General features: G+C 35.2%; 1 non-coding gene across 1 annotated transcript; it reads right to left on the bottom strand.

Moving 5' to 3' along the window:
• Nucleotides 1-20,253: 20,253 nt before the first annotated feature.
• LOC141698947 (small nucleolar RNA R71) lies at nt 20,254-20,360 on the bottom strand. Its single transcript, XR_012565443.1, has one exon. It is a non-coding gene; the product is annotated as a small nucleolar RNA R71 (small nucleolar RNA).
• Nucleotides 20,361-21,455: the final 1,095 nt, after the last annotated feature.

Raw genomic sequence — 21,455 nt, 5'->3', positions numbered from 1 at the left:
TCAAGAACAAAATTTTTAGTTCTTGAAAAACACTATTCACCCTCTTCTTCCATGAATTTTAGGAAGAGATTGTGAAGGAATTTGAAGCTCAAACTTATAGGATAGCTATATCTATGCATAAGGAATCTTAGATAATTACCTCACTAATTAATGAAGCTTGGAACTTGGATTTTGGTTTTTTTCTTCTTGAAATGGAAAAGAGGTCGAGAGCTTTAACTTGAAATGGGAAGTCAACTTGTGTTTTTGGTGAAATGATTTGTTGGTTGGTTGTTTTTGCTTTTGTTTTAATTATTTACCTTTTAACCATGGTGATTTTTGTGTGGCTTGAAATCAACCACATCTCCTTCTCTTTTGGTCATGCTTAGGTCATCAATCCTATGTCATCTTCCCATGCTTGTCCTCTTCTTATAGGTTTGATGACATCATCCTCACTAACCTCTTTGATTAGCTTCTAATTACTTGGCTAATGACCGCTGATCTGTTATACGGTTCGCTTAACTTTCATTTTCGTTTATCGTTTGAGGGATCATACCCGGGATCTTATTACTTGGGTTTACTTAACCTTTCTCAATACATTATATTTCTTTTATGATCCTCTCTTATAATCCTTGAATTTAAATCCTTTTTATCCTGTTACCTTATACTCAATTCTTTCGGTATCTGGTGGATTGTCGGGAAAAATCAAAGTGTTTGAATTTGGATTCTGACGATCTTTACATACACTTATATATCATATAGAGTACTAATAAGATCTCAGAATAACAATAAAAGAACCCCTACATAGTGTGGCATGAAAAGTTTTCATATTCAGCATAATCGGCAAAAACACTATTCATAAGGGTTACAAAAAGGTTCAAAATTTTGGGGTTATTACAGTGGATGTGTGAGGATGCCGGAGACGAGTTCTCTGGCGAACCCGTCACTTTCCGGCGGGCTAAACTACAAAATTACAGTTTAGTCCCTGAACTTTTGGGGACGATGAAGTTCAGTCCCTGCACTTTCCAGAGTTTTCAGGAATTGGATTCATGTTTTAAAATATTTGAAAATCATATTTTCTATTTATTTTAATTACAGAAATTCATTTTTAATTATTAAAAATTCTAAAAATTATTATTTTAATTCCAAAAATTATTTTTAATTCAAAAATAAATTTGAATTAATTAGTTAATTAATTTTAGTTAATAATTAATTAATTAATTGGTCAATTAATTTGAAAATTAATTGATTTAATTAATTATTAATTGATTTTAATTAATTATTTAATTAGATTTAATTATTTATTTTTGATTTAAAAATTTCGAAAAATAGTTTCGAGCTTTAAAATATTATTCTAAATTATTTTCAAGGCTCGATAATTATTATAAAATTATTTTGAAGCAAGAATCGGCCAACCGAACCATGTTTATTGTTTCAAAAATGGTTCAGCAACCCGTTTAAATTCCGAAAAATGTTTAAAAATCCATATTAAGTCTCTGAAAAATCCTTTTAACATCAAACTTTCTTTGAAAAGTATTTTCAATCAAATATCTTATGTGTTATGTGTTATATGTGCATTGATTAACATGCTAAATGCATATGTGTACGTTATAGACCTGTTTTGATCGTATCTTTCAATCTATAAATCGGATTTGGGTAAAACGAAGGGTAGATAGAAGCTTATATCGAGTAGGATCATATGAGTTGAGTATTGATAGATACTTATGCTATGTGAGCAGAAGAAGCAAGGCGTAGGAAAGGGAAGCAAGTAGTTGAGGAATAAAAGGTTGTGATTGAAAGCTAGTAGAGTGTAGTAAGCTAATACAAGGCAAGAGTTCTGAACTTTCTCGAGATATACTGTGAATAGTTGATAGTTCTATTTTATATTGAAAGTGCTTTGAAGCACTGAATCCTAAACCTTGATTCCAGTTATTCATCTTTGAGCCGTAAACCTTATTCTTTCTGAACCATTGATTATTGAATACCCGAATATGAACCACAGATATACGATACTACTCCACAAATACATACAAACTAAATACTGAACACTGAACCAGGATTACTTACATACTCAAACCATTGTACCTTATACATTGAAAGACCAAATCCTTGTAACTCTGAAACTTTGATTCTTTTGTTATCCAATTATTTCACCACCTGATAGCCATTCTTTGTAATTGCCATATTGTTTCCGTGTGAAGATTGAAACCATCTCATGATTGGAAATCCAATGTTGTTTATGATTGTTTATTACTTTACATTGTTTATTCAGATATTGTGATAGAATTGGATTGTTTTATAAAATTGTGGACCAGATTCGTGGTCAGACCAGATTGGTGGTCAATTAGGCCAATGTGTGCCTTGGATCCAGTAATTTGAGCAAAGCTGTGTGCCTTGCTCGGGGTTAGTGCGTGACTGATCAGCAGCCTAACCTTTGTTTTTAAAATGAAAATCTAATATCCAATTCTAAATCATTATTCATTATTCACTTGATACCTTAACTCATTTCACTTGATCATTATTTATTCTCAGTATTTTCAATATGACTTGCTGAGCTAGTTAGCTCATTTGTGTGATTTTGTTTATACTCTTTTCCAGTTAAGAAGGAACCGGTTGGTAGTAAGGATCCCCAATCCAGTGCGAGAGCTAGGATTCCAGGTTGATCGGAATAAGCTAGCTAATGGCTTTTGGAATAGTTTAAGTTTGTGAAGTTTGTAATAATGTTTAATATTCAGTTGTAAGTTTAAATAGTTGGGATTTGGGCGTTTGTAATATAAGTGTGTGTGTGTGTGGCTTGTGTGCATATTTTAACCTGTTGCGATCCGTGATATTTAGTAAGTAGGGTCACTGCATATTATTATTACCTTTATTATTGTTATAAGCAGGTTATGAATAAGGTATGTGTGTGGACCCCAAACTTCTGGCTCAGGTTTGGAGGGCGCCACAAAATCATGTCTACTATCTTTTGAAAGCACTTTATGGACTGAACCAAGCACCTAGAGCCTGGTATCACACTTTATCAAAGTTTCTTTTGGAAAATCACTTCACAAGAGGTACTGTTGATAAAACTTTATTCTTTAGAAATGTTAATGGCTTCAGTATACTTGTTCAAATTTATGTAGATGATATTATATTTGGCTCTACAGATGAAAAACTTTGCAAAAAGTTTGCCAAATTAATGCAAAGTAAGTATGAAATGAGCATGATGGGAGAACTAACTTACTTTCTTGGTCTGCAAGTTAAGGAAGTTAGTGATGGAATATTCATTAGTCAAACTAAATACATTTATGATCTTTTAAAGAAGTTTGATCTAATGGATTGCACATCTGCAAAATCTCTTATGACCACTGCAACTAAGCTTGAATTAAACACTACTGAAAAGTCTGTGGACATTTCAAGCTATAGGGGCATGGTTGGATCACTTATGTACTTAACAACTAGTAGGCCAGATATAATATTTGCTACTTGTCTTTGTGCTATATTTCAGGCTAATCCTAGAGAATCTCACCTAGTAGATATTAAGAGAATTTTCAGATATCTCAAGGGAACACCAAAACTTGGCATTTGGTACCCTAGAGATTTCAGTTTTGATCTAACTGGTTATTCAGATGCAGATTATGCAAGTTGTAGAATAGACATAAAAAGTACAATAGGAACCTGTCAATTTCTAGGGAACAAGCTTGTGTCCTGGTTCAGTTAAAAGCAAAATTCAGTTTCTGCTTCTACAGCTGAAGCCGAATATATTATTGCTGGTAGTTGCTGTGCACAGATTTTGTGGATGAAAAACCAATTGTTGGACTATGGTCTACAAGTGGATAGAATTCCCATTTTTTGTGACAACACAAGTGCAATTACTATCACTGAAAGTCCGGTGCAGCATTCAAGAACAAAGCACATATACATCAAGTACCACTTCATAAGGGAACATGTGATGAATGGTACCGTGGAACTTCATTTTGTTCCAAGTGAAAAGCATCTTGCAGACATATTTACCAAGCCACTTGATGAATCCACCTTTTCAAGGTTGGTAAGTGAGTTAGGTATGCTTAATTATTCTTGAATCATTTCAGATATTTTGCAAGTTGTTATGCAGCCAGAAATTTAATTGATTTTTCTAATATGGATGGAATTTTGGCTAAGTCAAAATTTACATCCCGACGGATGTTCATTATCCATCGAGTTTGGTCATCCGTCGGTATATTAGTTTTTAAGAAAAATCAATTACTTTTCTGGAATATTTTATAACTCGATGGATAACTGATTTATCTTCATCCGTCGAATTATCTCAATCCTAGCCGTTAAATCTCTGAACATTATCCATCGAGTATACTTACAGTTTATAAGTATGACACAACGGATAAGTGACAGAATTTTTACAGTTTATTCATTTTTAAACGGCTATTTTAGGAAATTTTCATTGGTCACTTTATTTTAATTTATTATTTTTGACAGTTTATTTCTGAGATAGAATAAAAGCAGAATTCATTTTTATTCTACTCTTTTATCACTCTCAAGATTCAATTGCTTCAACTTCTTTCTTCCTCAAAAGCAAATACTTTCTCTGTAAATTTCCAAATCTCTAACAATGGCACCAGTCGTCAAAATCATGTCTCAAACTAGATATATCTACGAAAAGAATAACTTCACAGCTCTAGTGAACAAGGAGATTCAAAAGTCTGAAGATTACCACAAAATGATGGATTTTATGAAAGGCTATAAACTCAACTATGCTATGTTGGAATCTCCCACCATCTACTGTGAGGTTGTAGAGGAGATATTGTAATGACTGTAAATATTATGATATTATAAATCTATGATGTGGCATTTCTGTGCATTATTGTGAGTACATAAATTGGTATAATGCCAGATTAAATTTTTAAAGTTTTATGTACATTAAAATCTAATTAAATTATATTTTTATGTGGTTTGTTATAGGAGTATTATTATAAAGAAAATTCTTTTAAAAATTCTTTTTATTAAATTTATTGAAAATACTTTTATAAAATTTTTAAAATCTTAAAGTAATTTATGGTGTAATTTTTGTGATTTATGGAATTGTACTTTATTTATTAAAATTCATTCTTTTTAAGCATATTTTTAATTCTAGAAAAATGATTACTAGAGTACTAATGTGCCCTTGCATGCAAAATTCTTTATAAATGAGACCAAGGATAGGATTGGCATTTCCAAGCCCACTCACTCATTTTGACCAAGTAAAATACCCATGTGCCCTTGCATGCAATAGTGTTTAAGCTTATAGAAAGGGCATAGGAGTCATTTCTCCATTCTACTACCATATTAACACAACAAAATCCAAAACACAAGTCACATTCTCTCATTTTGCACACCACTTCACTCACTCTCTCCCCTTTTTCCTCCCTCTCGGTCGAAGCCTCCCCACCCCCCTCTTCTTTCATTTTTTTTCTTTCCTCTTCAAACACTTTGATCATAGAGCTAGTTCCCTCATATTCTCACCTTTATACTTGAATATTTAGCTCATAAAAGGTATGTTTAACTATGTGTTGATGTGTTTTTATAGCCAAGATTTAGGCCTTGAATTCTCATGGATTTAAGGACTAAAATAATAAGGGCTTAAAGATATGGACTTGATATGATCTTGGAGGAGTATTTTTACTTTAATATTCCAAGTCATAATCTTGTTCATAGCATTTGGCAATGATTTATTAAAAGAGCCCAATGTATATGGTTGATTCTTTAGAAATTTCTATGAAAATGACTTTGCATGTTGCTTATAAACCATTTTGCTTCAAAAATGATAAGATATGATGTTTAAACTCTTGAATTCTATGCATATCTTCAAGTATATTAAGGCGGGTCGACCCATGTTCTTTGGGACCCGACTGTCGACCCGATGACCCGGAAGTTTTGACCCGGTTTTGATCTTCAAAAACCTGATATCCAGTTCTGTTTCTTGTTTCTGAATTCTTAATTAATTAATTATATTTTATAAAATCAAAAATCAGATTTTAATAATTCTAAAAATCTAATAAAAATTAGATTTAAATTCTGAGAAATATTAATAATAATTTCTAAATTATTTTATTAATTTAGAAATTAGAAATTAGTTATTTAATTAATTATTTAATTATTTATCTAATTATTTATTAGTTATATAATTAATTAATAATTAGGTAATTAATTAATAAATAAGGATTAAAAATAATTGATTAATATGAATAATAATTCGTTAATTAGTTGAATACTGCGAGAATCGCGGGTAGATCGTATTTATACGAGTAGTTGCTCGTTAAGTTAGATTATGATTCGAGTGATAATTTTTTATTCGATAAATAATGTATCAATTAGTTGTATTAATTATTTATTTATGAATAATCGATCTAATCGAGTAAGTAATAATAAATTGTAAATAATTGTAATAAATTATAAATAAATCCTAATAATTAGGGATTAATTATTTTAAAATACAATAATTATTAATTAATTATTTAAAATATAATATAATTATAATTATTTATTTATAATTAACTATTAATTAAATCTTATTTAATTCATAATAATTAAACCGTTAGTCCAATTTGAGCGAAACGAAGACCCCTAGACTCAGAAGAATGAAACAAATCCAATAAAAATAATTGTAAATCATAATTTCTTCCGAAAGAGAGTGGTCTTGTGGTAGTTAATTGTTTATAGGCCCTATTAGGGGTAGAATCGAGTCAAGTAAATACTGAAAAATTATAATAAAATCAAATAGGGTTAGTTAATACATGTTTGAGTCTAGTATCGATTCTAAAAATATTTATAAGTCTAAAAATTAATTATGTGTCTTATGTGCTATGTGCTTTATGTGATTATGTGAACCATACGTGCTATATAATTATATGTGTATATATGCGAGTCAGATAGAAACGCATGGGTAAAGTGATAGGGTTGCGTAGTATCAATTCGAGATACGCGTATGTAGTAAGTTATCTAAACAATTATCTTTGTATGATTCATCCAGTATTAGCAAGGCCGATCAAGCAGGAGACCGAAGGCGGTGAGTGAACCAGGTTAAGTACGCGCAAGGCAAGTTTTTCCCCTATTCTAAATTCAGAATAGTGAATTATACCCCATTTTTTTCATATCAGTTACACTTTGTTAATTCTTGTTCATATACACTGTTACACAATTATTGATTCTTGTTTCTATTTCATTTCGATTCTTGATTTCTCTCAATTTATTGAATCCCTATTCATATCCCAATACTTCTACCCTTGTTATATATACTCTGATATATCCTGATATTGGGATACATCAAAAGTATTCCGATTGTTCCGGATGCTAAACTTTGGACTGGATGGTTACGATACGGGCTGGGATTTTACTCAGACCTTTAATTAATAGGCCATAGTTTCCTGAGTTCTCCTTATGTTGGTTGGGTCTATACAATTGGGTATAGATCCGCACTGTATCTTGACTGATCAGCTGGTTATAGTGCATATGTTGGTTCTTGTTTCCAGTCTTGTTCATTTGGCACTCGCCAGTGTTGGCAAATTATTATCCTATATAGATACAGATGGTTGTTCAAACCAGCAGATTATCGATTCCTTTATTCTTCTCTCTTTATACTATATATATTGTTGTAGGCTTGTTGAGAAATTTTGGCTCATCCCCTTTTATTGTATTCCTATTGTTTTACAGTTAAGGTAGAGAATGAAAACCATCAGAACCCGCGTAGTCAAGAAGCGAGTCAAGCAGCGGGACCCTCTTATACCAGGAGTGTTCATCCCTATCCCCGAAGAGAGTTTTGAGTTACCAGATCAGGTGTAACAGGATAAGTAATATTATGGTTTGAATAAAAGTTGTGTGGTAAGAATGTAGATAGAATAAAGTTTTGTAATAAAGAGAGTTCTTGAGACAGATTGTTTTTATTTAGGTTTGTAATAAAGTTAGGGTGTCGTTCTTGTTTTCAACTCTTAACCTTAAAAGATCCTGAGTAGCAGTAGTTCGGGATAATTATTATATTCGTATTCCACTTGTGTAGGTTTAGTTTGTAGTTGTTATTAATAATTCTCCAAATCTATACCCCGGATTTGGAGGGTGTTATAGAAGTTATATGCTAAATTTTCGAAGTGTGAATTTTGGTTACGAGAAGTTCAGTTTCTAGGACACATTGTCAGTAGGGAAGGGATTCGAGTTGATCCAGCAAAGATAGAAGCTGTAATGAACTGGGAGATGCCGAAGACCCCAACCGAAGTTAGAAGTTTCATGGGATTGGCCGGATACTATCGAAGATTTGTGAAATATTTTTCTAAGATTGCGGTACCATTGATGAAATTGACCCGAAAGAATGAGAAGTTTGAATGGACGGAGAAATGTAAAAGGAGTTTTCAAGAATTAAAGTAAAAGTTGGTTACTACTCCAGTGTTAGCTTTGCCAGATGATAAAGGAGATTTTGTGATATTCAGTGATGCGTCACACAAAGGATTGGGTTGTGTTGTAATGCAGCATGGGAAGGTGATAGCCTACGCGTCAAGACAACTTAAGCCTCACGAACAAAGATACCCAACTCACGACTTGGAACTGACTGTAATTGTATTCGCTTTGAAGCTGTGGAGACATTACCTTTATGGAGAGAAATGTGAGATATATACGGATCACAAGAGCCTGAAGTATATTTTCACTGAGAAGGAATTAAACATGAGGCAACGAAGATGGTTGGTGTTGATTAAGGACTACGATTGCACAATCAATTATCATCCCGGAAAAGCGAACATAGTAGCAGATGCTTTGAGTCGCAAGGAGAGACTGAATATGTTAACCATGGCCCAAGAGTTATCAAAGGAATTTGAGAAGATTGAAATTGAGATTCGAGCTCCAAGTGCACCTACAGAAATGATTTGTACGTTGACTTTTCAACCAGAATTATTAGGAAAGATCAAGAAGTGTCAAGAAGAAGTAATGAATGAAAGGATGAATGAGTTGACCGGAGAAGAGATTTGCACTCAAAAAGACAACCAAGGAATTCTAAGATTTTCATCTAAAATTTGGATACCGAATGTGGAAGAATTGAAGAACGAGATTTTGAAGGATGCTCACAAATCAAAATTTTCTATTCACCCAGGAAGCACAAAAATGTATCAAGATTTGAAACAGAACTTTTGGTGGCCGGATATGAAGAAGGAGATTGCTCAATGGATTAGTAAGTGTTACACGTGTCAAAGGGTAAAATCCGAACATCAGAGACCGAGTGGACTAATTCAGCCCTTAGAAATACCTGAATGGAAGTGGGAGCACATTGCAATGGACTTTATAGTTGGATTACCAATGAAAAAATCTAATCATGACGCTATTTGGGTAATAATCGATCGATTGACTAATTCAGCTCATTTTTTACCGATTAACGAGAGATTCTCAATGGACAAGTTGATTCATATGTATCTTAAGGAAATTGATACTCGCCATGGAGTTCTAGTATCCATTGTGTCGGATAGAGACCCTCGTTTTAACTCTAGATTTTGGAAGCAATTCCAAGAACATTTGGGAACTCGACTCAAGATGAGCACTGCCTATCACCCACAGACGGATGGACAGAGTAAGTGCACGATCCGGACCATAGAAGACATGTTGAGATCTTGTGCCTTAGACTTTAAAGGAAATTGGGATGATCACCTACCTTTAGTAGAGTTTTCGTATAACAATAGCTTTCATGCCAGTATTGGAATGCCCCGTACGAAGCTCTTTATGGAAGAAAGTGTAGATCACCCATATATTGGGCCATATGTTGGGATGAAGTCGGAGAACGAAAGGTAATTGGCCCCGAACTGATTCAGCAAATGAAAGAAGTGGTAGATTTGATTCGAAATCGATTGATCGCGGCTCAGGATAGACAATGAAAGTATGCTGATCCGCGCAGAAGGAATGTAGAGTATGAAATGGGAGAAACCGTTCTGTTTAAAGTGTCGCCATGGAAGGGATAACTAGATTTGGAAAGAAAGGAAAGTTGAGTCCAAGATTTGTCGGACCTTTTGAGATTTTGTGTAAAGTTGGAAAAGTGGCGTACGAGTTGGCTTTACCACCTCAAGTGCAACACATTCATAACGTTTTTCACGTAACATTACTTAAGAAGTTCAGCCCCGACACCAAATGTATCATAGAGAATGAACCAGTGGAGATTGAGCCAGATTTATCTTATGTCGAACAACCTGTTGGCATTCTAGATAGAAAGGATAAAGTGTTAAGGAATAAGATAGTTCCTTTAGTTAAAGTTTTATGGAGAAATCCCAAAGTTGAAGAGTCAACATGGGAATTAGAAAGTGATATGATAGATAAGTATCCTCATCTGTTTGCTTAGATTCTGGGGACAAAATCCTTAAAGGGGGGAAGGTTGTAATGACTGTAAATATTATGATATTATAAATCTATGATGTGGTATTTGTGTGCATTACTGTGAGTACATAAATTGGTATAATGCTAGATTAAATTTTTAAAGCTTTATGTGCATTAAAATCTAATTAAATTATATTTTTATGTGGTTTATTATAGAAGTATTATTATAAAGAAAATTCTTTTGAAAATTATTTTTATTCAAATTTCTTGAAAATACTTTTATAAAATTTCTAAAATCTTAAAGTAATTTATAGTGTAATTTTTGTGATTTATGGAATTGTACTTTATTTATTAAAATTCATTCTTTTTAAGCATATTTTTAATTCTAGAAAAATGATTACTAGATTATTAATGTGCCCTTGCATTCAAAATTCTTTATAAAAGAGACCAAGGATAGGATGGCCATTTCCAACCCCACTCACTCATTTTGACCAAGTAAAATACCCATGTGCCCTTGCATGCAATAGTGTTTAAGCTTAAAGAAAGGGCATATGAGTCATTTCTCCATTCCACTACCATTTTAACACAACAAAATCCAAAACACAAGTTATATTCCCTCATTTTGCACACCACTTCACTCCCTCCCTCCCCTTTTTCCTCCCTCTCGGCCGAAGCCTCCCCACCCCCCTCTTCTTTCATTTTTTTTTCTTTCCTCTTCAAACACTTTGATCAAGGAGCTAGTTTCCTCATATTCTCACCTTTATACTTGAATATTTAGCTCATAAAAGGTATGTTTAACTATGTGTTGATGTATTTTTATAGCCAAGATTTAGGCCTTGAATTCTCATGGATTTAAGGACTAAAATCATAAGGGCTTAAAGATATGGACTTGATATGATCTTGTAAGAGTATTTTTACTTCAATATTCCACGTCATAATCTTGTTCATAGCATTTGGCAATTATTTATTAAAAGAGCCCAATGTATATGGTTGATTCTTTAGAAATTTCTACGAAAATGACTTTGCATGTTGCTTATAAACCATTTTGCTTCAAAAATGATAAGATATGATGTTTAAACTCTTGAATTCTATGCATATCTTCAAGTATATTAAGTTTTAAGACTTGAATGTTAATTAAGCCCTTGAATGTTGAGATTTTCCTTTGCATGTTGATTTACAAGTATTTTTAGACTAGGAACCATACTTGATTGCTATGAGCTTTGATACTTGATTTTTATGAGATGCATGCAACGAATTTTATGTTAAAATGATAGATTAATTATTTCATGGCTAGAAGAGATTAAAATCAGTAGGGATAAAGTATTTAACCAAAATATATAACTCGAGTTTTTGGCTTAAAACCCGAGATCATGATAATAGTATTGTAGTTGATCTTTTAACCTCTTGATACATGATTTTTGCAAGTTGCATGCCATGTTTCCCTTGATTAAATGCTAGTTTAAAATGTATATGATGATAGGAGCATAAAATCAGTAGGTGTCATGATATTTCCATGCATGTGTAGTTCGAATTATTGCTTTAAAAATGACTAAGCAATGGCTTGTCTTGTAGGTGTTACCTTGCATATCGTTATAATTGATTGCTTGTTAAATAAATTGTAAATCAACCTTGTGCACTATATGTCAGTAGGTGTTAGCATGATATTAGGTTTGGTTGGTTTGTTCATTGGTTTTGATGGTTAAGAAAGGAGTTAAGGTGGGAGGGACGCATTAGTCCTATTTGGACATATTTTTTTTTGCACTAGAAGTGTAGGTCATTTTAGGTATGCATTTTTGAGGCATTGTTAGGCCCCAGTTCAGTGTAGTTAGGACTTGGTATGTACTTGAGTCCAGAAGCTTTAGATTGGGTAGAATCATGCATTTGGTTAGGTGCACATGCACAAAACCGAGAGGAACTCAAAACATGGCAGATTTGGTAAAAGTCCATATTTGACCCATTATAACCATGTTTTAGTATAGAAATTCATTGGGACTTGGTTTATAATAGTATAAATAAGTCTTAGGAAGCTTAGCAAGTCATTAAAATCAATAATTGAACAATTTAAGTGAGTTTTAAGTTGGTAAAAATAAGGCAGTTTGGAAACCAGGGAAGGCAGATTTATGTCAACTTCCACTTGAGACCTAGGGAGGCCCAAGTGAGGTTTTTGAGTCATTCCAACTCTAAGAGTTAGTTTAGAGTCTTAGGAACCTCAAAGAGTTAGTTTGGAGTGAAGGCCCAAGGTGGAGATACCTCATTTCCACCAAAACACCCGAGAGTCACCATAAGAGTTGCATTAGGAAGCCTATGAGGAATGCATTGTGTTTAAGTGCTTTATGAGTGAGGCCTTGATGTCAAGTCAAGTTTTGGAGTTGCATTATGTCATAAGAGTCTGTAGAAATCATAATTAAGTGAAGGCCCAAGGTCGAAATGTATATTTGTGTCAAGGCACACAAGTGGTGCCAAGGATTGCATCCAGGAAGAGTTTAGAACATGCATTAGTTTTGTGAGTCATTGTTAGTGAGGCCTAAGTGTGCCTTACTAATTTTAGGATAAGTTGTGGCCTGTAAAAGAAGACTAATAGTATTAATCATAATTTTTGTGTGTTACATGGTTATGTGCATAAGGATCTAAAATAGTGAATAGAGTATAAGTATGTACTCTTAACTAAATGTCATATTGCCATAATTTCATGTTATGTGGATTATGTGAAGCATATATCATTTGAAATTAAGTGTGTTAAGTGTATATATATATATATATTTATATGTGTGTGTATATATATAATGTACGTGAAAGGGTAGTTAGCAAAAGTTGTGACGAGGATACTATTTATTATAGGTTCAAGTAGGAGGCCAGGAAAGGAGCCCCTAGACGATCCCATTCAAGTACTCAGTAAGCGTAGTTCAGGCAAGTGAACTCTCAACTATTCTTTATAATTTTGTTTCTTGTGATTGAACACCCTGCGAAAGTATGATTATTATTTAAAAACATTTACTAGTCCCTACATCACTCAATAATTGGATCTTGAACTTAGTTAATCGCTTCCATACTTAAATTGACCCCTTTTCCTCATATCTCTGTGAATACCCCCTACAAATAGTTCCTTAATATATCCAGTGGAACCTAAAACCCTCATACATTAGATTCATTTCCTTTGGAAACCCATACACTATTATCATCCTCTCATTCAAACCTTGTCTTTTCCCCTTGTTATATTATCCTTGATCAAGAACCCCTTTTTAATTGAAATGAGTTATTAAAAAAGAATTGAATGATATAATAAGACTGAGGCGCCAGTTACTGTTAAAGTTTTAAAACCTCAGTAGCAGGGAGTCTGATGATTTTATATGGCCAATGTGTGCCGAGGATCCTCAATGGTTGTGAATCACTTGTTGTGTGGTTCAGAGCTTTGATGTGGGCTGATCACCCCTCATTGCTTATAGCGCTGTGTGATTTCAATTCCATTCACTTGTTAAATCTTGAACTTTACTTGACAAATTTATATTGTTGATTTACCTTCTGTTATTGTTTTATTGAGCATATGATGAACTGTTGTACCCTATTATTCACTTGCTGAGCGTTTTGCTCATTAATATTGTTATTGATGTTATCCCTTCAGTTAAGCCCGAAGATGCCACGTTTCAAGCAGACCGCGCGTAAGAATTGTGGTGGTTCAGGGTATGCATACCGTCAGATGTTGGAGCAGGTAGGGAACTGGATTTTCCCTAAGGTTTAGAGAACTTTTGGGAATTTAAGATTTGTAGATGTATTTGACCTTGGATATTAGACTTTTTATTATTAGTTGTTTAGATGTTGTTCAAACTCTTACCTGTGGATTCGGGGACTTGGATTTATGGTTCTGTAATATTAATTAACTAGCTGTAATCCTTTACTGCTTTGTTTATCTCTATTATTGCTAGTTAGTATTAGTGGGTCCGTCACAGTTTTGGTATCAGAGCCACAGGTTGGAGTCACTGAACAACATAGGATAAATGAATATAAGATAGGAATTTAGAGAATAGGATGAACTTAGATCATTTGGATTTTTGGGGCGTTAGAATCTATAGGTTTTCCGACCCTTTTATTTATAACCGCGTATATATATAACTGATTGTTAGGCATCATCTTCATCGACTCCCGGATTCCCTTCTACTCTGTCATTCTCCCTGTATGAGCAGATGGTAATTATGGTTGATCGACTGGAAGGCGAGAACGTGAATCTTCGGCGTAGGGTGGATCAGTTGTACCGCGAGAACTTTAATAACGAGCCCAACCGACCCCGACTGATAGCCAGACTTGAGGAGATCATCCAGATGGCTGAGGACTGATTGGCATTGATGATTCCACACCGTAAGAGAGAGAGAGAGAGTCAGATTGCTCTTACCACCAGACGAGCTCCTCCGAGTGATTAGCCGTCTCCGTGCCCCTGTTCCCCCATCACCATCCCCTTAGACTATCATATAGTCTACCTATCTCTTGCGTTGTTGTTGATTAATACTTTAATTTCCATTTGTACCTTGTACCCGAATTTTTTCGAGAAGACTTTATTTGCACTTTATTTCCTGTTTGTACTCTATTTCACACTTTTCATTCGAACAACTGTTAACTTCGCACTTTGATTTTTCTGTGATATTGCCATCTCATTACCATGTTATATACTTGCTTAGATAAAAATATTTGAGTGAATTATGTTGACCTCTTTTAATGTCTAATCTTTTTCCTAAGATATATCATGAATAACATCTCAATGCTTAATATTTACCCTTACTATAACTTGTCTATGCAATTATTAAACTGTGAATAAACCTTTCTTGTCTACATTCAGAATCATGCCTCCTGGTAGAGCTCGCAATACCAATACCAGGGATCATGAAGATCCACCACCCAACTTGGCTCAACTTATGCAAATACTTCACCAACAATCTGTTACCCTTTCTCAACAACAACAACTTCTTCAGCAACAACTTCAACAACCACCTCTACCACCACCAACCCCTACAACTTTCAAATCGTTCCAAGCTGTGAAACCACCATAGTTTTGTGGAACTCAAGACCCTGTAGAAGCTCAATCTTCGCTTAAAGAGATGGAGAAATCTTTCACGCTAGCTGTTGTTAGGGAAGAAACAAAGGTCGATTATGCGTCTTATTTTCTGAAAGGCGAAGCGAACTATTGGTGGGAGAAAGCCCGTGCGCTAGAAGAAGAAGAAGTTATTTCTTGGGATAGATTCAAGAAGATCTTTCTAGACAAGTATTTCCCGAGGTATATGTAGACTCAAATGGAATTGAAGTTCTTTGAATTGAAGCAAGAAGGAATGACTGTGGGAGAATATGAGAAGAAATTTACCGAATTGGCTAGGTTTGTTGGAGATTATTTGGACACGGATGAGAAGAGAGCGAAAAGATTTCAACAAGGATTGAAGCCTTGGCTACGAAGCAGAGTGGCTACTTTTGAATTGGCCACATATACTGAAGTGGTCCAGAAGGCAATGGTGATTGAAGGAGAAAGTGACCAAAATTCAAAGGAAAAAGAGAGTAAGAAAAGAAATTTTGGAAGTAGTGGAGAAGGATCGGCTCAAGGAAGCCAAAGTGGAAAGAATTTTAAGAAGTTTGGATTCCAGAACCAAGGAGGATCCCGAAGCCTTAAGAAAGGTGATAATAAGAGTCAGAGGAATAGGATTCAAGGGCAGAGATTCCAGCAAGCAACAAATCCGGAGTGTAAATTTTGTAACAAGAAACACACAGGTAACTGCAATAAGGCCGACATAGTCTGTTTCAAGTGCAATGCGAAAGGTCATTATGTGAATGAGTGACGAAACCCGAAGCCTTCTGTTACATGTTTTAAGTGTGGAAAGACTGGTCACATGTTGAGGGATTGCAAGAACCCTGAAAACAACAAGTTGATGCAATTGACAGCCGCACCTTTCAATCAAGCAATGACATCTTCTGTTCCAATTCTTCAACTTCCTTCAAATCAACCTTTTGAATCTGCAACTCCAGTGTTTTCTCCCTCCTATCCTGCTCAGGCCCGGACATTCAACATGAACATCAAGGATGTTGTGTAGAGTTCTGAAGTTGTGCCAGGTACGCTTTCTGTCAACAACATCAATGCTAAAATGCTATTTGATTCCGGAGCTACTAGATCTTTCATATCTGAATCTTTTATTGACAAGTTGAATTGTGAAATTGAACTGTTAGTTGAACCCTTATCTATCATTTTGGCTAATCAAGAACGAGTATTTGTTAAAGATGTTTGCCCTTGGTGTAAAGTAGAGATTTCAGGCTATAGTTTCCCTGCTTCCCTCATACCTTTCCAATTAGGAGAATTTGACGTTATATTAGGAATGGATTGGTTAGCAGAGCATGGTGCCCAGATAGATTGTAAGAAGAAGAAAGTGATTCTTAAATCCCCTCAAGGAAAGATAGTAGAGTTTAAAGGGCAGAAGTAATTTAAGACGTTTTTGACAATGATTCAAGATAAAAGACTGTTAAGACAAGGGTGTGAAGGGTATTTGGCTCACGTAATTGATAGATCTAAGGAAACGCCGAATATAGGAAGTATTCCGATAGCGAATTTTCCGAAGTATTTCTTGATGAACTTCCAGGATTGCCGCCTGACCGTCAAACCGAATTTTCTATCGACTTAGTGCCCATCGTGGAACCTGTATCGAAGGCACCTTATAGTATGGTACCGGCAGAAATGAAGGAATTGGCCAAGCAACTCCAAGAATTATTGGATAAAGGAGTTATAAGGCCGAGTGTATCTCTATGGGGTGCTCCAGTTTTGTTTGTGAAAAAGAAGGACGGAAGTATGAGATTGTGCATTGACTATAGAGAGTTGAACAAATTGACCATCAAGAATAGGTATCCGTTACCTCGTATTGATGACTTGTTTGACCAACTTAAAGGAGCGGCTTATTTTTCAAAGATTGACTTGCGATCGGGATATCATCAGTTGAAGATTAAGCCGGAAGACATACCAAAGACTGCTTTCAGAACCATAAATGGACATTACGAGTTTCTAGTTATGGCATTCAGATTGACAAATACGCCAGCCACCTTTATCGATTTGATGAATCGAGTATTCAAGGAGTACTTGGATAAGTTTGTCATTGTGTTTATCGACGACATTTTAATATACTCAAAGAGCGAGGAAGAACATGCTGAACATCTGAGAATAACTTTGGAGACTTTAAGAAAGGAGAAGTTATAACGACCGAGAAATTACGCTTGTATTATATTATAATAAAGATAAATTATATGTATTATTATGTGATTAAATGTGTTGAGTCATTAAACCCTAATTGTTATGTGCTACGTGTTGTATGTTTTGATCCGAACGTGTTTTGGATATTTATTGAATGTTTTATCGTAAGTTATATATTTTATATCAAAACCCGTACAACTCAAACAGTGTTTTAAAAGCCCATATTTCAAACAAAATCATCGGCCCTATTTTATCAAAAACAACCTATACCATATCGCTATTCTGAACCCCTAGACGTTGTACAAATTTACCTTTTTCGCGAAAAATGACTTTTCCGGACCCCTTCGGGTACCAAAAACCCCACAAAAATAACATTTTTATTTTTATATGATCATGAAATTATCATACATCATTTTTCTTTGCATTTTTGTAATATTCACAATTTTTGAGAATTTTTGACATTTATTTTGTATTTATAGGATATTTAAAAATTCATTATTAATACCCAAAAATTATAAAAATTGGGGCCAAATATTTTTATTACATGTGTAATTAGACCCTTAATTTTATTTAGGGGTATTATCTTCATTAATATAAATACCTGAATTGTCATTAATTAATTAGTTAATTATAGTTAAAAATCAGAAAAATCAAGAAAATATTTGTGGGGGTGATAAGTGGCATTTTATACCACTTAGAACGTCTTAAAATGGCTTAAATTGGTGTCTTGAAATCAAGTATTTTGTGTATTTGATGCGTTTTTCTAGTGTTTATGCATTTCAGGGTATTAGTTGCATTTCGGAGGAGGAATCATCAAGAATAAGCCTTGGCATGTGTTCACCATTGCGAGAGGAAAAGAACGGGCAGATTACGGCGAAGAAACGGAGCAAACCTGGAATTTTTCCAGAAGGGTCCTGCGCGCCCGCGCAGCAATGCTGAGCGGCCGCGCAGCAGCCTGGGCGCCCGCGCAGAAATGCTGAGCGGCCGCGCAGGGTCGGGGAAAAGGATAAATTATTTTAGACTTCTACTTCTGTTTGGCTTCCAACTTCTATGTAATCTTAGTTTTATGGGACTATTATATAAGTAGATTAGAGACTTTTTCACAGAAAGAGGAAGGAGATTATGTTTTAGATTGTGTTTTGCGCAAGAAGCGAAGGAGATAAGGAAGAAGACCGATTTAGCACACCGCAACGAAGAGGAAGCATATTTTCTTGTGATTCTTGTTTCGTTGTAACGTTGGATGCTAGTTTTCTTGCTTTGACTTGTTTACTCTTGTGACGTACTCTGTTTTAATATAATTAGTTTAGTTATTATTTTCTTGTGTTGTTATTAATGATTTCATATGAACCCATGATGGCGAGAAGTTCTATTATGGGCTAATCGTGATCATGGGGTTGCAACGGATTTATTATGGAATTCTTTAGTTAATTGTTTAATACTTTAGTGTGTGATGATTGCATGATATCTAGTATTGGTTGTGCGTATTCGTCTTATGTGCGTCGCGAACATATAAGATAGGGTGTTAATCTCTTGTGAAGCGACGATGGATCTTGAGATTTAGAACTTGCCATGCTAGCATAGGTTCATGTACGTTGTGCATGATTAGTGGGTAACTCTAACAGTTTTATTTGCCCTATGTAATCAAAAGGAATAACTTGTGCTTAAATCGTTGTGTTGTCAATTTCTATAGACATATAGGAACTCAACATAATTGATGACTATTCAACTTCTATCTTAATTGTGGATGCTTGGTAGAATGGTATTAGTACAATGAAAGTTGGCTTTTATCAGTTTCGTGTTATTCGATTAATGTCATCACTGTCACATGCTAAAGGTAATAACAATGGCTATAGAAGGAAGTAATAATGAAGTTGTGATCTCATGAGTGTTTTATTATTGATAAATTGAAGTGTTAGTTAAGTAGTTAATTATAGTTAATATTTAATCAACAATTTTAAGTGTTATCTTAACATTGAGAAGTAATCATACATTGGTGAGTGAGTTTAATTAGACAATAACTTAGTCTGAGTCTCTGAGGGAACGAACTAGAAAGTATTCTATATTACTTGCGAACGCGTATACTTGCGTGGATATTAGTGCGTGATTTCGCCCTAACAAGTTTTTGGCGCCGCTGCCGGGGACTCGGCGTATTTGTTTAGTTTATGTACTTACCATCATTGGTCATTAGGACTTAGTGATTAGGACGTAGTAGTTACTTACTCTTTTCGGTTGTGTTTCAGGTACTTTAGCAAGCGTTTATGCAAACTCGTTCTCGTGCTCGCAAGAGGACTTTAGATACAGTTGAGGAGACAGACGAAGTTCTTGATATTCCGGAGAAGTTAGATTTTGAGGATTCGGATTCAGGAACTGAGCAGAAAGAACCAGTAAATATGGGAGATCGTATTGTTCAAGCTGATCCAGCTCTTATGGATTTTTCTCGGCCTAAAATTGATGACATTCAGTCAAGCATCCTTCATCCGGCTATTCAAGCTAATACCTTTGAAATCAAGCCGGGCACTATTCAGATGGTGCAGAATTCTGTTTCTTTTGGAGGAGCGGCAACTAAAGACCCCAACATGCACATAAGGAATTTTGTCGAGATCTGCAGCACTTTTAAGTATAATGGCGTGACTGATGAGGCTATCAAGTTGAGGCTTTTCCCATTCTCACTGAGGGATAAGGCTAAAGACTGGTTACATTCTGAACCAGCTGGGTCCATCACTACATGGCAAGATCTTGCGCAAAAGTTTCTGGTGAAGTTTTATCCAATGGCAAAGACTGCTGCTATGAGGAGTGCTCTTACTCAGTTTGCGCAGCAACCTACGGAATCTATGTGCGAGGCTTGGGAACGCTACAAGGAAATGCTGAGAAAATGTCCACATCATGGAATGCCAGATTGGATGGTAATCACTGGTTTTTATAATGGTTTGGGGGCCCAATCTCAGCCCATGCTCGATGCAGCAGCTGGAGGAGCCTTATGGGCTAAAAGCTATACTGAGGCGTATAATCTTATAGAGACAATGGCTGCAAATAAGCATCAAAACCCAACTCAGAGGATGACGTCAGGCAAGGTAGCAGGTATTCTGGAAGTTGATGCAGCCACCGCTATTGCAGCCCAGCTCCAAGCGCTATCAATGAAGTTTGATTCTTTGGCTACGTATGGAGTTAATCAAATAGCTATGGTTTGTGAGCTTTGTGCAGGTTCTCATGCTACGGATCAGTGTTCTCTTGTCAACGAATCTGTTCAATATGTGAATAATTATCAGCGACAACAGCAGCCTGTGCCAGCGACCTATCATCCTAATAACAGAAATCATCCAAATTTCAGCTGGGGGAATAATCAGAATGCTATTCAGCCAACATATCAGCAAGGAGTGAGTAAATAGTTTAACCCACCTGGATTCCAGCAACCACAGCAGTATGCTACAATGCAATCATATCCTCAATAGGGAAGTGCAGCTGCACCTACTAGTGCTGATTTTGAGGAACTTAAGCTGTTGTGCAAGAGTCAGGCGGTTTCTATCAAGACCTTGGAAAATCAAATTGGTCAATTAGCCAATGCAGTGCTCAATCGTCAACCTGGCACTCTTCCCAGTGACACGGAAGTACCAGGCAGGAAGGAAGCTAAAGAGCAAGTCAAGGCTATTACCTTAAGGTCTGGAAAAGTAGCTGATGCTGAAAAGGCAAAAGAAGTCGAAGCTGAAGTTAGAGATGAAGAATCTAAGCAAAAGGAGAAAGCGGCGGAACCAAGGAAGACTACTGTTGAACACACTCTGCCTGAGGCTAATACAGGGGAGAAACAGCTCTATCCTCCACCACCTTTTCCTAAGAGATTGCAGCAATAAAAGCTGGATAGACAGTTCGGGAAGTTTCTGGAGGTGTTCAAGAAACTTCACATCAATATACCTTTCGCTGAGGCTCTCGAACAAATGCCTAGTTATGCGAAGTTTATGAAGACTATTCTTTCAAGGAAGGTGAAACTGGA

Source organism: Apium graveolens, chromosome 11 (assembly GCF_009905375.1).
Source record: "Apium graveolens cultivar Ventura chromosome 11, ASM990537v1, whole genome shotgun sequence".
In the NCBI taxonomy this organism is placed as follows: domain Eukaryota; kingdom Viridiplantae; phylum Streptophyta; class Magnoliopsida; order Apiales; family Apiaceae; genus Apium; species Apium graveolens.
Note: the sequence above shows the minus strand (reverse complement) of the source record. Positions and strands in the feature narration are given on the sequence as shown.